Source organism: Paroedura picta, chromosome 2, assembly GCF_049243985.1.
Source record: "Paroedura picta isolate Pp20150507F chromosome 2, Ppicta_v3.0, whole genome shotgun sequence".
NCBI lineage: Eukaryota > Metazoa > Chordata > Lepidosauria > Squamata > Gekkonidae > Paroedura > Paroedura picta.
The window spans coordinates 23,937,539-23,945,832 of record NC_135370.1 but is presented as its reverse complement, the minus strand read 5'-3'; the positions used below and the strand labels follow the sequence as shown (position 1 = coordinate 23,945,832).

Below are 8,294 nucleotides of genomic sequence, written 5' to 3'. Positions count from 1 at the left end.
TCCCTGCAGAGGCGGCCCCGCGGAGGTCGAGCGCAGCCCGGGGGTCGTCGGCGCCGCCAGCTGTCGGGACGGAGCGCCTCTCGAGCCGGCCCCGCGACGCCCAAGCCCGGAGCCCGCCTGGCTCGCCAGCGGCACCTGCCGGCCGAAGGAGGGACGGCCGCGGCCGAGAAGCCGACGCGCCACCGGTTGCCAACTCCCGGATGGGGAAGGACACGGGAAGAGTGTCACACGCGGCCTCCGCCGGTTCCTCCGCAGGGGGACAGCAGGGCAGGGAGGCCGCGACCTTCTTAAGGACATCGGAAGGGCCCTGCTGGATTATCCAGTCCAGCCTCCTGTCTCACACAGGGGCCAACCAGCCCCTCTGGAGGGCAGCAACAGGGCATAGGGGCCGAGAACTTCCTAAGGGCATCGGAAGGGCCCTGCTGGATCATACCAGTGGTCCACCTAGTCCAACATCTCAGCTAGGATTTGGCTGGGAGACCTCTAAGGATCCAGGTGGTTGTTCCTCCAAGGAAGTGGAGACAGGCAATGGCAAAACACCTTCGGACATCCCTAGCCTGGCTGCCAGGCAGTCCTCAGATCTCCTGACTGCATAAAACACCCCATTTAAATAAGTAAATAAATAAACCCATTTCCAAATCCCTGGCTCTTTCCCAACCTGGATCCGGAAACCCTACCTCCTACACCTCCCTTCATTTTTGATATTTATACCTCCAAACCATCTTCTAACAACTTGGGGAAAGGTGGGCCAGGAAATATTTTTCACTCATCGAGTATCTTTTTTTCTCTCTCTCTCTCCTGTCTGTGGGAGACATCCTGTTTTCCTGCTGCCGGATAAATGAAGAAAACAGTGTTTTCTTTGCAAAGGGACCGGCTCTGATCCGTGGGGGAAGTTATGAAGCCTATAAAACCCCGAATACCACTCCTGTACTGTAGTCGCTGAGAGGAATTTGATTGACATGTGAATTTCACAGCTTAAAAAGTGTTCTCCTAGGAAGAGCCATGGCAGGATGGGGGCTTTGCCAAAAGTCCGGAGATTCATAATTTCACTGCGGTCTGTAAACAAAAGCCCCAAGCAGAAGGGATGGCAGTTGACAGTTCCTGGCACATTAAATAAAGTCAAGCTCATCATTATTCAGGTATTCAAAAAAGCCAGAGTGCGGGTTGCAATCTGGGGGCGGAGCCTGAGGAGGATGGTGTCTGGGGAGGGGTCTCAGCAGGGTCTCATGCCTTCAGGTCTGTCCTCCGAAGAAGCAGCCATTTCCTCCAGGGGAACAGATCTCTCCAGAAGAGAGAGCAGCTGTAATTCAGGGAGGACTGCAGGCTCTCCCTGGAGGTTGGCAACCCTAAGTGGTGCCTGCTTTTCTCCTCTGTGTCCCTTTGGACACAACCGGCAGCCAGCATGGCCCCAGAAGATGAGAGAGACCCAATATAAATGCCCGGAGTCCCCTGGAAATGAGTTATCCCAGAGTGGCCAACCAGTCCCTCTGGAGGGTCAACAACAGGGCAGAGAGGCTAAGGCCTTCCTAAGAACATCAGAAGAGCCCTGCTGGATCAGACCAGTGGTCCATGAAGTCCAGCATCCTGTCTCACACAGGGGCCAGCCAATTCCTCTGGAGGGCCAACAACGGGGCAGAGAGGCCGAGGCCTTGCTAAGAACCTCAGAAGAGCCCTGCTGGACCAGACCAGTGGTCCATCTAGTCCAGCATCCCGTCTCACACAGGGGCCAGCCAATTCCTCTGGAGGGCCAACAACGGGGCAGAGAGGCCGAGGCCTTCCCCTGATGTTGCCTCCTGGCTCTGGGATTCAGAGGATTAGTGCCTCTGGGTCGGGAGGTTCCCTTGGTCACCATTGCTAGTAGCCGCTGATGTACTTCTCCTACATGAATCTATCGAATACCCTTTGAAAGCAGTTTATTCCCGTGGCCGTCCCTCCATCCTCTGGCAGCAGATTCCCCATTTCAATCACTCCCTGTCTAAAGTAGCATTTCCCTTGGTCCGTCCTGAGAGTACTGCCCGCCATTTTCATTGGACCCTTTCAAGTTCTGGTATTTTGGAAGACGGAGAGATTCCTTGTTCTCTCCCCATTGCATGCCTTTAGGGGCTTGAGAAGACCAATCTGTCCCACACTGTCCCCTTCTTCTCCCTCTTAAGTGATGTTCACCCACCCACAGCCTTCCATGACCCGAGGAATGTGACATGTTAGGGTTGCCAGCCTCCAGGTGGGGCCTGGAGATCTCCTGTTTAGACAACTTATCTCCAGACTGCAGAGATCAGTCTCCCTAGAGAAGATGGCTACTTTGGAGGGTGAACTGTATGCTGCTGTGCCATCCTACAGACCACTTCCCAAACCTTGTCCCACAACCCAAATCTGCAGGTGTTTCCCAATCCAGGAAAATAGCCCATTCCTCTTTATGCTGCTTATTCCTCTTGCCAATACGTCTCTTGGGAGAACTGGGGAGTCCTTCTGAGTACAGAAACCTGTTCCTTATCCACAGAAGACTCCATTTTGCTGTCCCTCTGGGTTGGGAAATTTCAGGAGATCTGGAGAGATGGAACCTGAGGAGGGCAGCGTTCGGAGAGGGGAGAGACCTCAGTGAAGCATAATGCCCTAAATTCCACTCTCAAAAGAATTCGTTGTCCCCAGGAGAACTGATCCATGTGGAAGGGCGGTCTAAAAATCTAAATAAATAAATCTGGAGCCCAGCTGTAATGCCAGGAAACCTCCAGGCCTCACCTGGAGACTGGCAACCCCACTCAGCCATAAACATTATCCGCCTGGTGTAAACAGGCTTAGATTGCATTCCCATCAGCACTGAGTAATCACAGCCAGTGGCCATTGATCAGAGAAAGACTGCCAAATCAAAGGCTATAAATTGCAGGCAGCAGTTGAATCTCTCTCCCCCCCCTCACTTCTCCTTGAAGCAAAGAGAGCCCAGAGCCAGTTAGAACTCTTCTCAGTCGTTCTGCCGCCTAACTTTGCTAAGAAATATTACATTTCTGACAATTCTTAGCATTCGTTTAGTGTATTAGAACACACAGTGGCTCCCCCACCCACTGCAATCATAACATCTAGTCCAGCATCCCGTCTTACACAGCGGTGAACCAGTTCCTCTGGAGGGCCAGCAACAGGGCAGAGAGGACGAGGCCTTCCTAAGAACATCAGAAGAGCCCTGAAGAATCAGACCAGTGGTCCATTTAGTCCAGCCTCCTGTCTCACACAGGGGCCAACCAGCTCCTCTGGAGAGCCAACAACAGGGCAGAGAGGCTGAGACCTTCCTAGGAACATCAGAAGAGCCCTGCTGGATCAGAACAGTGGTCCATCTAGCCCAGTATCCTGTCTCACACAGGGACCAACCAGTTCCTCTGGAGGGCCACCAACGGGGCAGAGAGGCCAAGGCCTTCCTAGGAACATCAGAGGAGTCTTCCTGGATCAGACCAGTGGCCTATCTAGTCCAGCGTCCTGTCTCACACAGTGGTCAAACAGTTCCTCTGGAGGGCCAGCAACAGAGCAGAGAGGCTGAGGCCTTCCCCTGATGTTGCCACCTGGCACCAGTATTCCAAGGCTGACTGCCTTGGAATGTGCGGGTTCCCTTTAGTGATCCATGTTCCATTCATGTTGCATTCAGCATCTGGTCTGCTGAGCATGAGTCAAACCCCACATTTATCCAGATACTTGTCTCTGGTTCCATTAGTAAAGTAAATGCAGGTTGGGAAAAGGATTCAAGAATAGACGTGGAGTTCAATATGGCCAAAACAACTTCCTGGCAGTCTAATGTTTGCAGAGGATAGTGCCGATAGAGATGGAGAAGCTATTAACACCCTCTATGACATTGCCTGCATTGCCCAGTCTTACGGCTTAAAAATAAATGTGGACAAGACCAAAGTCATAACCACAGATGGATCACCGACAAATGTATACCTCATTGGAGCCCAAACTGAGCAAGTCAAAGAATTTAAATGTTTAGGCTCATTGGTGCAAGAAGAGGAAGTGTCATCTGCCACTGAAGCCCACAATAGGATCGGCCAAGCAACACCAGCAGTTGCCACACTCAAAGAAGAAAGAAGAAGACAAACATCTCTCTCAAGACCAAAGTTTGTCTCTGCCAGACACTAATCTTGCCAATTCTCCAATATGGATCAGGAAGATGGACTTTACTAAAACCTGAAATAAACCAACTCAAGACCTTCCAACTGCAATGCCTGCGGCAGATTCTGGGTGTCTCTCTATGTGATCATAATCGAAACAAGACAATTTGGACAAAATGTGACAATAGGCTGAAAATTAAAGAACAAGCCCAAAAGCGCAGACTGCAATGGTTTGGCCATGTCTGCAGACTGCCCCATCCACTCCTCTGACATCAACTCCTCCTCTCTCCCCACACCCTGCCTTCCAGTGGCCTCACCCTCCGAATCTCCAGGTATTTCCAAACCCAGAGCTGGCAGTACTATACACAGAGAGCATATATATTTAATATATAAAGGTAAAGGTATCCCCTGTGCAAGCACCGGGTCGTGCCTGACCCTTGGGGTGACGCCCTCTAGCGTTTTCATGGCAGACTCAATACGGGGTGGTTTGCCACTGTCTTCCCCAGTCATGACCGTTTACCCCCCAGCAAGCTGGGTACTCATTTTACCAACCTCGGAAGGATGGAAGGCTGAGTCAACCTTGAGCCGGCTGCTGGAATCGAACTCCCAGCCTCTTGGTCAGAGCTTCAGACTGCATGTCTGCTGCCTTAGCACTCTGCGCCACTAGAGGCTCTTATTTAATATATATGAGCATTCAAATGGGCAGAATGCAAACATTCATAATGAGAAACCACGTGGCCCAAACCCAGGGGCCATCAAGAAGTTGACCACCAGCAGGGCCAGAACGCAAGAAGCTCTCCCACTGCCCCCCTCCCTCCCAAGCACCAGGGATACAGAGCATTTCTCCCCCAGACATAGAACATAAGAGAAGTCACATTGGATCAGGCCAGAGTCCCAACCAGTCCGACACTCTGTGTCACACAGAAGCCGAAACCCAGAACCCATCAGGAAGTCCACCAGCATGGCCAGAAGTCCAGAAGCCCTGCCCCTCTTGCCCCCCAAACCTCAAGAATACAGAGCATCCCTGCCCATTATTAGAAAGATAAACTGATTTTAAAGGATAGATAGACAGCCAGACATACATCCATATACGTACAGAGAGGGAAGCCATACCTTAAATAAGAGCTGTAAATGCTTCTTTTTTCAGTGGTTTGTTGCTGGGACCTGAGATCTGATCTCTGATAACCTCTTGCCTCTACTTTCTGCCACCACTTAGTTGACAGTCAAGTTTCCTTTGCAAGAATTGCTCACGGGTGGCAGCATTGTGACACAACTGTGAGCATCGAGACATTTTAGGAATGGGCAACATTTGAGTTTTAGATCCAGGAGCAAGGAGTCGGAGCTGGGGAGATCACAGTAGGAGCGATACCAGCTGCCAAGGGAGGGGGTGTTTAGGCTGTGGAATCCTACCCCATTCTAAACAGCCTGTTCTAACAAATCCTAGAGGGGTAAGTGTTTGGGTTTGCTGTTGAACCAACCACATCTTGTGTCAACCTGGCATCTAGTCCAGGGGGCTGCAACGTTTTTTGAGCCTGCAAGAACTGCTGGAACTTTGAGGAGCGGGGCTGAGTGTGAGCCCAAAATGGCTGCTGTGAGAGGTGGAGCCAAACCCAAAATGGCTGCCCTGAAAGGTGGAGCCAAACCCAAAATGGCTGCCCTGAGAGGTGGAGCCTAATCCAAAATGGCTGCCCTGAGAGGTGAAGCCAAACCTAAAGTGGCTGCCCTGAGAGGTGGAGCCAAACCCCAAATGATTGGCATGGAAGAAAAAGAAATGAAGGAACACCCGTCAGCTGGAGTTGCCCAGAGGTGCCATGGTAGTGCCAAGTCCTCTTCTGGTGCCCCCCACCAAGTGTTTTTAGAAAGTATGAGGGGTTAGGTGGAGCTTTCTGGAGATTTTATGAGCTGTGCAGACTTTTAAAAAGCAAGGATTTTTGCTGCTCAGTTACATCTGCCAATTTGGGGCTGGGTCTTCATTCCTGCAGCTGCCATTTTGTGCCCCCCCCCCAATTCAGCAGCCGTGCCACCCCACTTTTTCAGACTTTCTTTTCCCCTTTCCCTTTTATCCAATAAAAGCTCTATGCTGCATCAGTCTTGAGCAGCAGGTTGTTGTTGTTTCATTACTTGTCATCCAACAGGCAAAAGGAGCCAAAATCTTTTTGGATCCCTCTCAGCAAGTAAAAAGGGAACCGAGTCCTAGGAATAGATGTCCAAATGAACTGGCAAACACGGTAAAATACCTCGCCTCCTGAGATTAGAATACAAAGGATCGTCTGTAAGGATCCGTGCTACTGTATGGACCTTACCGAAGGGGCAGGGGCAGCTTCGTTCCGAAAAAGGTAAATGCATGAGCCGTGTCGGATTTCCGAAAATGCCTGAAGGCTCGAAAAAGTCAGGGCCCTGATTTCTGCCTGCGATGACAGAAACAGAGATGGGTCCATTGCCTGCCTCTGCTCAGCAGCCCCTGGCCTTCCCTGGAGGTCTCCCTTCCGGCGCCAAACCAGGGCGGACCGTGGTTTGCTTCTGAGTTTGGTCTGGTCTGGGCAATCTAGATCAGGGCTTAAAAGGGGAGCAGGGGTGGAAAGCAAGTCTGTTCTGGCTGACACCCCCAATGCAAAGGCTGCCTGAGAATTACGGACTCCACTGTATCGTGCCATGGGCTCAGCGTGACGTCACAATGCGTGACATCAGCAACCGGCTGGTCGTTTCCAAGTAAAACTCAGTGGCAGCAAACAGGGCTGGCGAAGACATGGCAGACCACGCCACAAATCAGACTTGTTTAACAAGAATCCGACTCCTGGCAAGCTATACTACCCTAAACCAGCCACTTTCACACTTACAACCGTCAATTATACAAAATGAAAGGCAGATATGGCAAAAGCTGGGTCATATGGTGTTGCCACTAGTATTACCATGGCAGACCCCAGATCAATCCACGTTCCTTTGGCTCAACATTCGTTTTGTGGGTTCATCTTTGCCTTGGAATGGGCTACGTGCACCTGTGGTTTCTTTCTTCTCTTTCTTGTTGATGGATGGTACTTATGCCCTGGATTCTTGGTGCTTGGGGGGCAACAGTGGAATGGCTTCTGGAGTTGGAATCTCTGCTGGTGGACCTCCTGAGGGCACCTGAGTTTTGGCTATTGGGTGACACAGAGTGCTGGACCGGATGTTCCATTGGCCTGATCCATTGTGGCTTTTTTGTGTAGCTCAGTGATGCTCTGGATTCTTAGTGCTTGGAGGGAGGGGCAACAGTCCGAGGGTTTCTGGAGTTCTGGCCCCACCAGCGGATGTCCTGATGGCACCTGGGTTTGGGGCATTGTGTGGCATAGAGTGTTGGACTGGATGGGCCGCTGGCATGAACCAACATGGTTTACCTTATGTTCTTACGTCTAGGGTAGTGATGTATGAACCATAAGGTTCTTGGGGCATAACGGTCGGTGGGCTTTTGGTATTCTGGCCCTGCTGGTGGACCTCCTGATGGCTTCTGGAGTTTGGCTATTATATGACACAGAGTGTCAGGGTGGATGTGCCCCTGGCCTGATCCAACATGCTGTCTCTTATGTTTTTGGGTCCATCCAGTGGCCACTGATACAGCCGCAAATATGAAAAGCAAAGAAGGGGGAAAGGGAAGGAGTCTTTGGAATCGTTGTAGCCTTGGAGAAACTGCTGAGGTGCGTAATTGCTTCTAGGAATAGAACACTCCTCTGAAGAATCCCTGCAGCTCTGAGGAGACGCAAAACTGACTCGTGAAGCCTCAGTTTCCAATCAATAAAAGCAAGAATTGTTTCCAGTTCACCCAAAAGGCAGACATTCCGTATGAATATACCTTGGGATGGTATTTCATCAAAAAAATCAACAGGACCTTGCATTTGAATTGGATTACTGGAACAAGCCTTACTTTTAAAAGTATCCGTTATACCCTCAACGAGAAAGGGCGGCATTAAAATGTAACTAATAAGTTAATATTGGTTTATATTTTGGATCTTTTTTTATTCCTTTCTATGTCTGCTGTAGGGTTACCCAATTCCAGGGGGGCAAAATGCAAAAGGCACTCAAAGGTGGCCTCTGTATAAATGAATTATGCCATTAAAATATATTTGAGATTTAGCTGGATATTTCTGAAGTCCTAACATGAGAAATCTAGTATCCTAGACAAATACCCATTTTTTAAAAAATATATACCTATGAGTAAATATGCCAGGCTTCAAC

At 50.4% G+C, this 8,294-nt stretch overlaps 1 protein-coding gene and 1 long non-coding RNA gene across 5 annotated transcripts in view; one reads left to right on the top strand and one right to left on the bottom strand.

Annotated features, from left to right (window-relative positions):
• AKAP19 (A-kinase anchoring protein 19) overlaps positions 1-6,687 on the bottom strand; it is a 22,398-nt gene extending 15,711 nt beyond the window's left edge. Inside the window, exon 1 of one of the 4 annotated variants that reach the window (XM_077319473.1) lies at positions 6,392-6,687. The gene's annotated coding sequence lies outside the window, so the exon portion shown is untranslated. Of the gene's footprint in view, positions 108-5,201; positions 5,779-6,391 lie in introns of those variants that run through there. The other 3 variants (XM_077319471.1, XM_077319474.1, XM_077319470.1) reach the window with 3 other exon arrangements.
• LOC143829111 (uncharacterized) lies at positions 6,229-8,048 on the top strand. The gene is made up of 2 exons (XR_013228002.1): positions 6,229-6,424; positions 7,665-8,048. It is a non-coding gene; the product is annotated as an uncharacterized LOC143829111 (long non-coding RNA).
• The last annotated feature ends 246 nt before the right edge of the window (positions 8,049-8,294 follow it).